Source organism: Scomber scombrus, chromosome 5 (genome assembly GCF_963691925.1).
Source record: "Scomber scombrus chromosome 5, fScoSco1.1, whole genome shotgun sequence".
Classification (NCBI taxonomy): Eukaryota; Metazoa; Chordata; class Actinopteri; order Scombriformes; family Scombridae; genus Scomber; species Scomber scombrus.
In genome coordinates this window covers 26,015,771-26,029,770 of record NC_084974.1, presented here as the reverse complement: position 1 = coordinate 26,029,770, position 14,000 = coordinate 26,015,771, and the positions used below count along the sequence as shown (strand labels likewise).

The 14,000-nt window shown below is 39.3% G+C and overlaps 1 pseudogene; it reads left to right on the top strand.

The window, feature by feature from the left end:
* Window positions 1-1,601: 1,601 nt before the first annotated feature.
* On the top strand, window positions 1,602-8,291 carry LOC133980645 (sodium channel subunit beta-4-like; annotated as a pseudogene).
* The last annotated feature ends 5,709 nt before the right edge of the window (window positions 8,292-14,000 follow it).

Below are 14,000 nucleotides of genomic sequence, written 5' to 3'. Positions count from 1 at the left end.
AGTATCCACCAGACAAGGGACCTTCACCCCACTCATGCCCACATCTAAGTGAGGGCATGATGAAATCAGCTCAGAAACCTCTGAGCTACTTGGAAAAGCTTGTGAGCCAGTAGCGGCCCCACCCAAACTGTGGCTCTGCAGCTCGGTGGGCACTAGTTTTCCGAGACCGGAGCAGGACCAGACTGCCTATCAGAGTTGGGTGGAGGCTGGGGAGGGAATTGTGAGCGATGAGGAGTACGCGCTCTACCCTCACTCGTAAAATGACCAGGCCGATTGCAGCGCCGGCATATTAAAGGGCCAGTACAAGGGGGGCGGCCATGCTGATGGGAGTTCTGCAACATAGCAATGCTTTCAGTGAGCCGATTGAGCTGCTCTTGCTGCCGTTTTAACATCTCGCCCATCTCGAACACAGGGGGTGAAGAGCCAGCACACTGCGGGTTACCTTGCATGCCATATTGTACACCAGACACTGAAGGGACAGAATGACTGCGGCCCCTAGCCCCAGCAGGTAAACCTTCACGCTCCCACTCAATTGCCTCTGCTCTAACAGCAAGCAAGGTGGAATTGGGCTTTCTACGCACTAACTGCTTCAACTCACGACGCAATGCTAGACAAACTGATCCCTCAAAAGCGCTCCTGCATTTGGCATGCCGGCAGGTGCACACAGTCTCTCCTTCTCTATGAGACTCATCAAAGCGAGGGAACACTCCTGAAGAGTTTCTCCCTCCTGCTGCCTTCTGGAGAAGAAAGCCTCCTGCAGAGCAACATAAGACTCTGAGCACCCGTATAGCTCCTGTAAAATGGCCAACACTCTATCAGGGTCCTCTCTCTCTACGCTAGAGCGATACTTCAGCTCTTCCCTAGCCTCACCGTCTAGGTGGTCAAACAGGAAAAATGCCCGGTCAGACTGGGATAAACGCTGAGCCCTCTTACACGCCTGTACTTCCTTAAAAACAGGACACTTCCTATCTTGGGGCACAAACACCAGCCTCTCTGTTACAGGGACACTGGGAATAGAAAAGTCAGTAGGTGGCACAACAGAGGTAGATGGTAAGGCACTAGGGCCAGCCTGTTCCTGCCGTAGCCGCTCATTATCAGCCTTTAACTGGGCGACCAAATCTCTGAGTCTAAGTAAAATCACAGGAACTTATTCTTATATGCTTGTATGTACACTATATTTGGGATCCACTGATAATGCAACTGTACAATTTTACCGGAATTGAAATCATAATCACTGATGTCTTTTTAAAGTCACTGATAAGCTTAATGTACAGATATTAAGTTATTGAATGGGCTAGACTTAGGCTTTAAATAAGACAGTATACCTGGGACCTCTTGTCACATGTTACATTGTCTGCCGGTTAATTTACCAATTACTGTCTTGATTCATTGATTAAATGTTTTGCTCACAAAATGTGAGAAAATGGTGAAAAATATATTTTAAAGTTTCTCTCCTCATTCAACTGCTTTCCAGGGCTGTGGAGGAGTAAAAAAGAGAACAACTAGAAGGGAGAGAACTCCCAGAAGGAATTTATCTTGCTCTCTTTGCACTACCTCCCTCTGTTCATTCTTGGGACAGAGTGCAGAGGAGGAGAGAAGAGGGAGGGGTGGAGAGCAGACACAAACGCACACAGAGACACGTATATTTGCATAGATTCAACTCTGGCAGACAGGGACACAGATTGATAAAACACAAATTTCTGTATATACACGGAGACAAACAAAAACTCCGACCGGTAGACAGGTGGTATCATGGCATCAGTGGACAGCACTGGTTTGATTGTCTCTGGACGGCTGAGATCAGGGGATCTACTTCATGCTGGTCTGGCAGTTGCTTTGCTTCTCGGTGAGTTCTACTTCACTCTAAACCCCTGGTCATTCATCACTCTTCCACTGTATCTCTTAATGACACCATAACTCTGTATTTCTATTTTCTTCATACCAGTGTGTGGTTGGGTGAATCCCAGTATTTGTCTATACATTATAACATGTCCTCTATGCTTCCCTCTTTTGCTCTCGTTTCAGTTTTTTATGCCAGTCAGGGTGGGTGGTTCACTGAACTTAGACATGTTGACTATCAGGTTTCTGAGCTGGATCAGTGACTGACAGTCTCAATCATTCTTCTTGCATGTGCTTAATAATGTGCACAAGGGGGGAAATTAATACAATTGATAAAAAAAAAGATTTTTTTTTTTATTGAGTGAATAAGGATCTGAATTGAATACATTCAATATTTCAACATGTTACATAAATATAATTTCTTCAAGAAAACAAATTTCATGATTGACCCTGTTTGACTTGCTCATCCAAAAGTACCATACAGTCACATACGGTTGTCATCATGGAATATTTGATCCCTTCCCACACAAAGATACATACTTATCCCACAAACACAGTTTGTAAATGCTGGTTGATTTTGTGTCTCCACTCAATCTACGGAATGTATTAAATTGAGCTCCATATATTGTGAATTTTTTTTCTCTGTTACTGTCTTACGACATTGTCCTTTAATACTCAAGTAATATTTCATTAATGTTGAGTTATGCTTCATAATGTCCCATAATTTCAGAATTCCACAGTTTATCCAGGACTCCTAGTGTAGCTGGGGGTTTTGAATAGTATTTGATGGGTTACTCCAAATTTGTATAAGCTTTCTGATATTTCTATTTTTTATCTAGTATCTTTGTTTTTCAATTTTTCCACAAGAATTGAATAAACTATTCAATACAACATTTTGAGTTTTAATCTTTTGCTTGGAGAAGAGAGCTAGACATAAACGTATAGGCTTTAACTGATGATAGTCAGTTTCTATGTTTAAAACATTTGTGCTAGGTTATGTTAAAGCTCCAAATTGGGAAGGTTTAGGCCTCCTTCATCTCAATTATAATGGATAATCCAGTGTTTTTTCTCCTTAATCTGTGAGCTTTATTTGACCAAATAAACGAATAAGGGATTGACATTGATATATATATATATATATATATATATATATATATATATATATATATATATATATATATATATATATATATATATATATATATATATATATATATATATATATATGATAGTCAAAGCATCACATTTATTTAGTGTCCAAACCAAACCACATCCTTGTAACTATATTATTTAACCTGAAAGTGTTAAATTATTTACACAAAAGTGGCATGGACATTACAGACCCACATTATAAGAGGACCACAGACAAGAGTCAGATCACTCCTTCAATCTTTCTCCATTGTGTTTCATGTGGTGTGCTAACAGTAGTGAGTAGTGAATGCACTGAGAGAGATGAAAAAACAAAACAAAACCATTAATTCAAGTCACATGACTTGTTCTCCTGGCATGCATTTGATGAGTTTGGACTTGACTAAAACCAAAAACTCTTGCCGGTGAACAGTGACTTACTTGGAGTTGAGTACAGCAGGACAATTTAAATGTTTTGGTATAACGTGTCCTGAGTCAGAATCTCTGTTCAGGTTTTTGAGATATGACCAGCAGAGGACAGACAGTAGTATTTTCTTTCTAGTACTGACTGTACTACATTTATAGTTGGTGACTTAAGAGTTATGGAATGTTACAAATAGTTATGAAGATCATATGTAGCAAATAGCACAGTATGATGAACAACTTATTTGTTAATATCAAAAGTATAAAGAGGTACAGTGTATGCATAGAGACTTTTTTGATAGTCGAAAAGAAGGACAATTACTCATTTAGGTCTTGGGGTTATAGTTTCTGTGACATTTGCCCTCAACAACATATTTTCTATATTTCCCCTCTGTAGGACCCCTCCGCACAATCACTTGCAGTGTGCTATTACAATGGGACTGTACACAAGTCATGACTGAACTGAGGAAGTCAACTGGTCTGATAAAACTGCTTTTTGGCTCTAATTGAGAGGAAATATGTACTGGAAATAAAAGACCATGTCATTATATTCAGCACAGAGCTAGCATTATGAATTATGACCTAAGAAGACTCTCCCAAATCCCAACGTGAAAGAAACTCCAGTAGTCCCAGCAGCATCAGAGTCAGAAACACCCACAAGCCTTCATCTGAGCCATTGGATGACAAAAAAAACAAAAAACATTTTCTGTCTGTCTGAAGCATGCGTGTAGTTCAGTATTTAAAGTCACAGTGCACTTGTAAGTTTTGTGGTACAATTCCTACTTCAGTGTTAGCTTATGCTTCAGGCCTCTGACTTGCTTAGTGATATTTCCAAGATTGCTGCTAACTGCTGCTTCTCTCTCCAGTGTTCCTGGTCTACAACACACCTACTTGCCTGACTGTTTGCCAGCTCTCCAACCCACTACCACCTGCTCCCCTTTGCTAGCCCTTTCAATCCTCCCTCACTCATCTCTGCCCTGCCATTCGCTGCCTCAGCCTGCTTCATTCACCTCCATTCCCTGCTTCCCTGGCAATAAAGCCTTTTTCATTCACCCCAATTCTGGTTTGTGCCTGCAGAAACACAATCTTGGGATGAATCCATCTGGCTAAAAAACTAATGATAGCTCTGTCAGTCACCAAGGCTTCATCTTGAAAATGTTTCTGTCCATCACAACAGATGCAGATCTATCTGGCGTAGATGGCATCACCATCAGCCGAACATTGAGTTTGAGTTTTGACTCAAACGCAATTTGATATTCAAACAAAAGAACACCCAACACTGTCCAAGCAGTAACATAAATACAGAAAGTAAATAGAGATTCATGTTATATGTTGGAAAAAATATTACATGATACTTTTTTTGAGTTGATAACACCACTATCACCAGAAGAAGAAAAAAAGATTGAGGAAAGCTGTCCTGCCATGAGCTGTACATACATTAACTGCCATGACTCACTGGAAGCATCATAGTTTACAGCTTTAATCCTGCTTATGCAATGATGACAACTTTAATACCTGTTGACCTCCATCTACAGTATGTTGTGTTTGGCCTGTATATGTTCTGTACTGTGTTATCACTTTACTCTTCTGTTCATGGTTGTGTTTTTAAAATGTATCAAAAGCAAGTTCTCTGTGTTATGGTGTTCTGGTGTTTTCTCTCTCTCTCTCTCTCTCTCTCTCTCTCTCTCTCTCTCTCTCTCTCTCTCTCTCTCTCTCTCTCTCTCTCTCTCTCTCTCTCTCTCTCTCTCTCTCTCTCTCTCTCTCTCTCTCTCTCTCTCTCTCTCTCTCTCTCTCTCTCTCTCTCTCTCTCTCTCTCTCTCTCTCTCTCTCTCTCTCTCTCTCTCTCTCTCTCTCTCTCTCTCTCTCTCTCTCTCACACACTATTCAGGTGTATGGAGTGTTGGTGGACTGGAGGTGTCCACAGGGAAAGTGAACTCAATTGAAGCATTGAATGGCTCCACAGTCCTGCTACCTTGCACGTACAGCTCCTGTATTGGCATTAAAAACCTTTACGTCAGCTGGCGCTATAATGACAATGGAACCATATTAAAGGTACAGTGTACACACTCACACACAAGCAAGCAAGCAAGCATAAGCAACATGCATGTACTGCACAAACAAACTAAATGTTATTTTCCTTTTCTACATTTATTTGCACATGCAGATATACCTGATAACCTGTTTCTGTGTACGTGCATGTGTGTAGTTGTGCGAGGCAGTGATTCCCATTGAAGGCGAGGAGCCATGGTCTTTGTGTACCAGGAACGTGTGGAGTTTGTTGGCTCCTCAAAGAGCAACGACATCTCCATGCTGCTGTGGAACATCACCTTTGAAGATGAGGGAGAATACATCTGCTTCGCCAGAAACCCAAAAGAGAAGGGCCGCGACCACAGTGCTACATTCACTCTTAAAGTGGTGGACCAATGTATGTGACACATGCACTTATTTGCATACACCTGGCACCCAACAATACCTAAATTGAACTAATCCAATCCTTTGACTGTGGTTATACCCTCAGACAAACATAAAAGCTTTCTCTATATCTTTCTGTGCTTGTCTTTCTCCCTTCCAACATATTTCCATCTCTTCCCTCTTTACAGTGAAAGAGGTTGACAATACTTTGACAACCATCATTGTCTCAGTGCTGGGCGGAGTCATTGGCTTAGTTATCATTGTCATGGTGATAAAGTCCTTGGTGGTTCACACAGTGAGTACATCCCTGACAATGGTGATAAATGAGTAAACTAAACTATACTGTTTATAGGCAGTAATGTGCTTGGTAGAGAATATATTAGGCTACTTGCAACATTTGTAACTTTGACTCCCTTGTATGGTGATCCACTGCTGTATTAGCAATGAAAAAGAGGGGGTTTAAATAAAGGTCCAGTTCACAATCTCCTGAATTGGAGTTTATTTTGGCATTTACTTATGTCAAAACTTATAAAGAGTGATAAGAGGAATCATGTTCATATTAACTTCTCTAACATACAAGGTTGAGGCTTTGTGGGTTGTGTGAAGGTGCTGCAGTTTATACAGCCTTTATCACTCCCATGTTCCTCCTTTTATGGGTGTATGTTTTAACCTTTGGCGTCTCTATTCCCTGTAGTAAAGAGTACCTTGAGAGAGATCCTGGAATGATGATACACAAAATGGACCTTCAGGAACCAAAGCTGACACGTTGACATTCAGAAAAAATGCTTTTATTAATGAACTGTATTATTTTATAGTGTCTAAATATTTAAATGCATATTGTAAATCATGCTTGAGATTTGAGTGTAAAATGGTTATAGGCCTGGATCATACTCACGTTCATGGTATGTCATTTGTTACAGTGTTCAGCCTCTGTTATCAAATTCTGCTCTCTATTTTACGAATCTTATTCTACAGATATATATGCCTCATATTTTATACCTCTTACATGAGTTAAGAGGGAGGAATTTACACAAAGCAAAGTTATTTTTATATACCAAACTTTAAAACTCAACTGGCACTCTGAAATAGACTACATTTATCAGACTTGGTCTGTTTTTTCTACATTTTGTACAGTTATCTGGCTTTATTAGTCACTTTCTCTGGTGTCTTTTCCAATTCATTGCTTGATGTGTGATACAAAACTGCCATTACTGAGAACTACACAGACAAACATACTAATATTAGGGTAGTTAATAATGTATTACTAACAATCATCCTTGAATGTAACTCTATGTGCTTTAATGTGTGTGTAGGCGTGTGGCCAGCCATTCATCAGTTTAAAATCAACAGCAGGTGATTCTCAATGAAGACAAATTTTACTAAATTCAGTTTATCATAATAGTTTTCCTGCAGGGCTTTTGTGTTGTATTGCATTAGGTAGAGATTAATCAATTAATGAAGTTCATCCATTTGTTGTTTGAGAGAAGGTTTGGCAAACATTTTGGTAAGTGAGTAAGTACTTTTTAAGCAAAAGTGCCGAAAGTTCATATTTTTTAAATTTCTTTAAAATATGTAAAAGTCTTCTATGTAAATCTAGTCAATTGAACACCATTTGTGTTTTGGACTGTTGGTTGACCAAAACAAGATATGGAACCAGGTGATTTTGACTTTTTCCTTTTTTATTACAGAAAGCTATTACTTGATTATTAAAATAGTGGGAGATTAATCACTACGGCTCTACACATTATACATTTACATTTGTTATTTTCTAGTTTCAAGGATTAATTGACAATGAAGATAATCATTAGTTGCAGCTCTAGTTACAGGTGTGCACGTTATTAAGTCCATCATGTGTAGGCACATTGTGGAATACAGTCTTGCTGTCACAAGAAAATCCAGAGAACTTTAGTGTAGGTTACAGCTTTCATATAGCTACAGTACAATAAAGAATGTACCTTCTTAAACCAGATTTGTCCTCAAAATATGTGTCAACGGACAGGAATGCTTCCTGTAAGCAATGAGGGGAAGCTAGCAGTAAGCATGTCTCTCGTGTGTTTCTCCTGCGTGAGTCCTTTCTCTGTGTATACTTTATATATAATCACCAGTGTCATGTTCATTCTCAATGAATCTGAATCTCTGGATGTGTAGAACAGTGGCAGCTCTTTCAAACCCACTAATAATAATTCATTAAAAGGTAGCTACAACTAACTTGTGGACCAGCTACAATCAATGCATGATTTCCTCTATTTTTTTTCCTCAATATCACTGTTGTGGATGAACCCAGGAACGTAAGAAGAAGTTAGATTCTTTCAGAAACACTTTGATGTTTTAATATTATAATTTACCAATTATTATTTTAGTTAGAACTATCCCATCCCCCACTGCACTTTTGACTCGTTGTTGATAATCCTCAATTTCATTCATTCATTCCTTATTCATTCATGCATATAGTAATTGTATTTATGTATATACTTGTTTCCTATTCATCCCTGTCCCTGGGTAGTTGAATAAATGTTTCTGTTTTTATTGCCTAGTTTTTGCTTGCGTACATTCCTTAAAAAATCAATTTAGATCAATGTTGGGTGATGATAAAGCTGGTGCCTCAGTTAACATGCAAATATTAATTTCAAAGCGTAGTCATGGTAATTTTCCAGTTACTTGTGGCATGTGTTTTATGAAATAATATTGTAGTGGCTTGGTTCTTCCTAATGTCATAAGACTTGTGTATAAATTCAAAATTCAAAATTAAAAGAAAGTAGCCTAACAAATCAGACACAAAACATTTGCAACAACGTTAATATGTCCAATTGAGAACAGATGGATTGGTGATCATCACTGGCTTGCATTGTGATAAAAGGAATAATTGGGCACTTAAACTCTAACAGTAGTCTCGGGGAGGGTATTAAGACTGAGTGCGGTTTCTATTTTCATCTTTTGCATTTTATAGCTTCTTAACAGTTTTGATGTAACTGAACAAGGAAAACAGTACGCATGAACTTAATTTGTATATTGTTCTCACCCTCACCACGTGACAGACAGGAGGGCAAGTTAAGAGACACAGGGAGACAAGAAAGGGAGGAAGTGAGTAAGATGCTGTTTACACTTGTTTTTAAAACACATCTTGGATCATATCACAAGTGGACAACCCTAAAAACAAGCTAGATGACCATCAAGGCACACTGTGATCTGATCACTCAAACCACTTCCTGAGGCTTCCTGGGACTAAATGCTAATGCCTCCTGATGCGTCTCCTACAAGAATGTAACAGAAAAACATGTCATTAATGCAGAACATGGTGGTAGTTATGGTGACAAAGGCCAAATGACTATCCTGCCAATCTCAACAGTTGGAACAGCCCATACTGTACATGTATGTTACTTCTGGAAACATGTTTTGTTTTCTTAGCTAGCCCGTGTGAAATAAGTCTGGTGCTTGTCTAGTAACAGACTGATGTAATAACTGTGTGCGGGGCCCTTACATGTCCTCGCAGAAGTGAAAAGGGCAGTTACAAAACATTTAACACAAGTGGTCAACTATACACCTTGGAGATTCATGACAGCCTTAGCTGTGAACAGCAATGTGTCTTGGCAACACTGTTTATAAACGCATGTGTTTACACTCAAAAACTTTTTAAATTTACTTTTATTTGAAACACAATCAAAACACACATATTACACCTGAAACAGTGTTTCGGATTATTGCTTAATGGTCCGGTAATTATTTGCAACTGAACTGGAAAGGTATATTAACTCAGACCAGGTTCGGGTCAGGCTGTGAGCTTTAATTAAACCTTTTAAAACAACATGGTAACTTTACATATTTGATACAGAGTGTAGCTGTGTGTTTACTCGAGCCCCAAAAACTCTTCATCAGAGCTGTCGCTGTGCGCAAATATTGCGTCTGAGCTACAGTAAGTCTCACCAAGCGCACTGTCCCAGGACTCTGTGTCAGTCCCAGAGTCAAACAAAGCATCATCCTCTGTTCCATCCAGTGGAAAAACAATAAAGCTAGTGAATCTTTTAGGCTTCAGATCTGTGCTCATACTGTGTGTCGCTGCAGCAGCACAATAAAAGCTTGTCATCTGTGCGCTTTTACATATTGCGCTTCAACATCTGCTGCTGCCGGTCGGGTCAGTTTGGTCTGTAAACATTAGCGCGGGAAGGGGGGTGCAGCCCCAGCAGCAGCCCCCCTCGTCAGAGCGTTAGCTCCCCTTGCACAGTTTGACACATCTGGCTCTGATGCACGTACATAACAATATTTTAGACTCATGAAACTCTTTACCACCATTCAGTTAATGCAACATGTTAGACTTGGGAGACTAGAATGGTCTGTTTCGTATTCAAGGATGTGCTTTTCTATTAGTCAGTCAATTTCATTCATTTTTTGATGAATAAGTACAGTACCAGTCAAAAGTGTGAACACACCTTCCCATTCACTTGTATGAGAAAGTGTGTCTGAACCTTTTTACTGGCACTATATATTTATTAGCAGAAAAATAGGAAACCCCTGTGTTGAAGAGTAATGTTTAAATCATTGAGAGAGAGGAGAGGTCAAACGGCCTTCTTAGCAGGTGTCCATATGAAAGAAACAATAGAATCAAAACCAGAGAGAGTATGGGCCTGTGGCTTTGGCAGGGGACCAAACATTTAAAAACAGATTAATCTGCATAGGGTCACATTCTCACAGAGAGAATCTGAGCAGGGCAGGATGGGGCAGAGCCATCCTATTTTAAAGGCCACTTCTTGGGGAGCAACACAGGAAAATCTTGGAGGTGAGGATTATAATGGCAGAACATTTGAGAATATTCTTCTTTAATCGTTATATCTGATTCGAAAATATTTTAAAGTGTGGTGAAATGACATAAGATGTTTTCATTATATATTAATGTGCAGAATATGCTTGATTAATCTCCATAAAAGGTCAGAAAATAGTGAAAATAACAGTTATAATCACCTACAGCCCTATGCAACGTCTCCAAATGCATTATTTTGTCTGACGAGTTTACCATCACGTCATCACAAAATCTTGCTGGAACCATCACAATTTTGGCATTTTTGCTTCAAAAATTACTAAAACAATTACTAGATTATCAAATTAACTGCAGATAAGTTTTCTTGATTGTCAACTAATCAATTATTCAACCATTTTTTGCAGCTCTAGCCCTAAATTCAGACATCAAGCAAATTGGGAATGATGAGATTACTCTGTGTGATCAAGTTTTTTTTTAAACAATAATATCAGGCATTTTTGTTTTGTGTTTGTTGGTATTGTGGTGATATCAATTTTGTCTTGTTAAAAGGTGTAATCAGCAGTTCTTTTACCTTTTACCATACAGTTTAACTTACATGTAACTATATTTAAGTATGATTCCAGGATGATTGTTTTTCCTTTGACTGATCCCTTATGGGGGCCCCAACCCACAGGTTGGGAACCACTGGGTTAGACAACTAGGGCACAAAAATGATGCATGGGTGGTTAAATCAATCATCAACTCAACATGTAGACCTAAAATGAAGGCCATATGGTTTTCAGAATATTTTTGTTTTGCTCAATTCAGCCATCTTTTGGGGGTTTTATAGAAGTGTTTCTGCTCAGTTTTCATGCTCTGTAGACAACACAATTACATTCTACACATTGTACTTGACATTTTATTATTTAAATTCCTCAAATATGATGAAATAGAGCTTGTTAATTGTTTTCATGGCTGCATATACAATAAAAAACGACCCCTGCCTAGGCAGCCAGTAAACTAAATAGCTCCATTGTTTCAGTTTGGCGACATTTGAACCTTATGATAAAAGAGGAAACCCTCAGAAGTGAAAACAGAGACATCAAGCTGTTCCCGCCCGGTTTCAAACCGAGGACCTTTCGCGTGTTAGGCGAATGTGATTACGACTACACCATGGGAACTGGCTGTGCTCCCGAAAAGTGCCTCTGGTTTATATACCATAATACGTGGACCAAATTAGTCATTCTGTACATGTTTCTCCAGCTAGTAGAACTTACACCAATCATTGTTGCAGAGCTGTTAAGAGATGTTGTATTCTACCGTCCTGCACTGTAGCAATAAGAGTAAAAGGGGTTGGCTCAACAGTGGCAGAACTGAATCGTTCCCATTACGCTTTTATGTCTGTAAGATTATGACTCTTTCGCACTAACGATACACCTAACCTAAACCTATTCAGTTAGGTTTGTCAAACAGCTTTTAGACAGACAGTTAGGCCCAATGTTACGGTGGAAGACCAGTGAAGAGCGAATAAAAAACATACCGTGAAACTTTTCTTAACTTGGGTTACATATGAACCCTAATGGCTGCTTCACTACAAACTAATAAACTGTCACCACGTTAGCTGTGCTAGCAAAAATACTAAAGTCACTGTCAGTTTAAACTAGCGTCACTATCACAAAAACTCTGATATAAAATATATTGAATATGGAAAATTTGGGAATGTACGTCAAAAACACTATTTTGCCTGTAAAATCAATTTTTAAAAAAAAGCTTGACCTTTTTTCGTGGAGGTCGGGCAGGCCATGCGCACTGGTGCTCGTGGGACAGGTGTGCCAGGTCTACGTAGGTTAGCAATAACCTACACAACAGTTGCATTAAGTTACAGTAAAATGAGGCATTTAATTGTAGACTTGACCAAGAACCCGTTCAATGTCAGCTCACAGTGCTAAATGGAGTCCAGTCTGCAAACGTGTGAGGAAATAGGAGCCTTGTAATCTGTTGCAAAGGAAACCGAAGAAGCATGCTATTCAACATTCATTGACTGGTATATGTATGTTTTTCTTTTTCTTTTTTGTGTGTGTATTTTTGATAGCCTTTTTAAAGAAGAGTAAGAGAGTGAGACTATATGTAGGCTGTAGGGTATGCTTTTGTTTGTTTTTAGGTGTGCTTTAGTCTACATTACACTGATTGACAGTAAGCTACTAGGGCTACACAGTTGTGTCGTAGTAGGTTAACATCAGCATGCCATGAACTGTCAGTTTGCAGGCTGATGCAGCAATAGTTTACAGACTGATTAAAATGCAGTCGTGGTGCATGATCTGGGTTCCACTTTTGCTCTTTACTGTATTTTTACTACTTAAATTGCTTTCACCTCAAATATTACCAGAATACCAAATTTTATATGCAATGTTTGCCCAAATAGTAGAAAACCAAAGGTGGTGCTTATAACATTGATGATAATGAACACTCAAGTACTCTGACCTGTCAAAGCAAGAAAAGCACAAGTGGAGTTAATGGGGTCAGCTCTATGTTCCCTCAGCCCTATGTTCCCACAGCTCAATGTTCCCACATTACTTAGACTTTTACTTTTTTTTCAAAATTAGGCCCTATGTTCCCACAGCTCTATGTTTCCCAAAGCCCAATGTTCCCACATTTCTAACTTTTTTTTCAAAATTAGGCTCTATGTTCCCACAGGGTTAGGGTTAGGGTTATATTTTACAACTATTTTACAAAAAGACAGCCCAATCAGGACAGCGTTGTGGCCACCCCAGTGCTTAATTAGTAAATTATTGCTCATGAGGGACTTTCACTCGCAGTAGCGTGCAGCAGTGTTTCAGTCAGGGCCATCACCAAACTCCAACCCCCCCCCCAAAAGAAAGTATTGTATGCCGATACAGCCAACAGAGCAGCCGCACACATATAGGCCTATGTCCTACAATATATACACATTGCGAATCCAATGTAAGGCCCCTATTATGCAACAGCACTTAATCGACACCAACATGACAGCTGATCAACATCTGCAACGCATCAAGACTTCCTTTAGGTCACTGCCCACTTTACAATGCACATACCATGTGATACAACATCAGAAACAGCACATACTGCCCGACTGCTCTTAGAGTAAACTTCTAAATCACTTCAAAAATAAAATCAATTTCTATAACAGACACAAACATGCTCCAAAAACGGTTTCTAAATTTACTTCACAAAGAGAGAGAGAGAGATATTAGCCCAACAGCAGCGCCAATCTGGTCCAGAGAAAGTAAAAAAAAAAATAAAATAAAAAATAGCACTCACCGATGACTTGTAGATTAAATCCATTCTGCGATCCTTCATGATGAAAATGGCACCCGAAGCAGGTCCGCAATCATATCTTTATCTACCGATCTTGCTGTTAAATCAACCGCCATCACCTTTCCAGAATAACAGACGGTGCGTCATCACGCACCTGCCCATGGGCCAATCAG